Source organism: Urocampus carinirostris, chromosome 16 (assembly GCF_059441175.1).
Source record: "Urocampus carinirostris isolate Australia breed hairy pipefish chromosome 16, RoL_Ucar_1.0, whole genome shotgun sequence".
Classification (NCBI taxonomy): domain Eukaryota; kingdom Metazoa; phylum Chordata; class Actinopteri; order Syngnathiformes; family Syngnathidae; genus Urocampus; species Urocampus carinirostris.
The window spans coordinates 17,596,852-17,598,927 of record NC_142364.1 but is presented as its reverse complement, the minus strand read 5'-3'; positions in this window follow the sequence as shown (position 1 = coordinate 17,598,927).

The window sequence follows — 2,076 nt, the reverse complement described above, 5'->3', positions numbered from 1 at the left end:
TTCCCCTTTTGATTGTGCTGCTTCCAGATGTGCGCTTTCATATTTAAGCATTTATTCAACCACATTTCAGCCACTAATTGTTACCAGGCTCAGAAATCTGCACAGAGGCCTTCACAAGCAGATTTGCAGGCCCTAAGATGAGGGAAAACAGCACACTGGCTATCATGGGGGAAGGTCGCTGCAATAAAATGCAGTTACAGTGGAAGCTCGGTTCTCGACCATAATCCATTCCAGAACCCTGTTCGAAAACCGATTTGTTCGATCACCGAAATAATTGTTCCCATTAAAAATAATGGAAATCGTTTTAATCCGTTCCAACACCCTGAATGTTTACCCTGAATGTTTAATGTAAACATAAAGCTAACCCAGGCTAATCGTACGTCCGTGTTATCGTAATCTTCCGTACGAAAGATTACGCTTACATGAACGTGTAAAAATAAAAAAATCAGGTCGTTTACAAGTCATTTAGCACCCGGGTCTCCACAACAAGTGGTGAGCGGTTCATTGGAAAGGGGGCTCCGTTCCAACACCCTGAATGTCGGGCTCTGTTCCAACACCCTGAATGTTTAGTGTAAACTTAAAGCTAACCCAGGCTAATCGTGCGTTCGCGTTATCGTAATCTTATGAATAGGATTTCTTACCTTTGTGGTGGTCAACAGAAGGCGCTCGCACACCTCCTTCATATTTGGCTATTATTTCTTTCTTAAATGCAATAGTTGTACGCACAGGTTCAGAAAGTGCTTGAGTTTTGGGTGAAGTGCTTGGAAATGCTTGAAATTGTTGCAATGTTTCTCTGCAGTTTGACTTAATAGACCACGCGTTTAAATGAAGAAGAATAAAACAAGTCTGCTTAAAAATGCTCCTTATAACCCTGCTCTATAATTGTTTTAAGCACGTTAGGAAATAAATATTAAAATGTACCGTTTACCAAATTGTTCAAATTAGTTATCTGACTCCATTAACCAAACACAACCTACATTCTCCTAACAATGCGCGCTCGTTTCTTGATGGGAAAAGATGGACAAGAATAGCTGACATTTTCACACGGGGGCAAATTTAATTTCTTAAACAATTTAACTAAGTGAACTCCATCGAATTAGCCGAACTAGTGTTGCTCAAGTCTCTGTCAAGCCTCCTCTCTCGATCTTCTGCCTCTTTACCTCTGCCCACGTTTTTTCCACAAGCTGGTGTGCCGGCTCCTCCCATGGGCGTGTCAATGAAAGCCCCCACGTGGGGTCCACCCCCTCGCCTCGATGTCTGGAGAAACTCAAAACAACACCGAGCGTTTGTCAAAACAATGCCTGACGTCCTTCGTCAGAGTCCTGTTATCAAAATTCCCCAGCCAAAACATTCCGAATTTGGAACAGCGTGACCTGAAGCCCACTCAGTGAAAATCTTCATTGCACTCGATAAATGTAACTTGTATTTAATCATATAAAATCCTTAATAGTAAAATATGTAAAATCCTTCGTTTTTAAGGGGTTGAAGCAGTAGTCTATCACTTACAGTGTTAATATTGGCAGGTATGCATCATTAGTGTTGGTGGGATCAATAATAATAATAATGATAATAACAATTAATCAGTAATTATTATTCGTAACAGTATAATACTGTAATACATTTCTTCTTTTATTTGTAGTGGATACATTTGAAAATTATTTTTGAAAGTTCATAAAATTTGTGGTCTGTGCAGCCCTTTGAGATTCCTTGTGATCAGGGGCGTCACAAATAAACATGATTTGACTTCATTTAACGCAATCCCCGTGAAAAACGAGGGATTACTGTCCAATGGTACATTCGTCATCAAGCTACTGCAACTGCAGCACCATGGATGATTTTAAATTGGTCAAACAACGTCCTCGTGTGGTGGATTTCTGCAACCGCGGCTTTGATTACAAACGTCATGCTTTTTAAAATGTTGGCTTTTTAAAAAAAACTTTGTTTATAGTTATAGTTACCTCGGGAAAACGAAATTCGTTGGACATGATATCTGTAACTTTTCCCCCACCCAAACCTAATATTTTTGGATCCTACATGAGCGGAAGTTGTCAAACTAGAGGAGGGGAATTTGTCCAA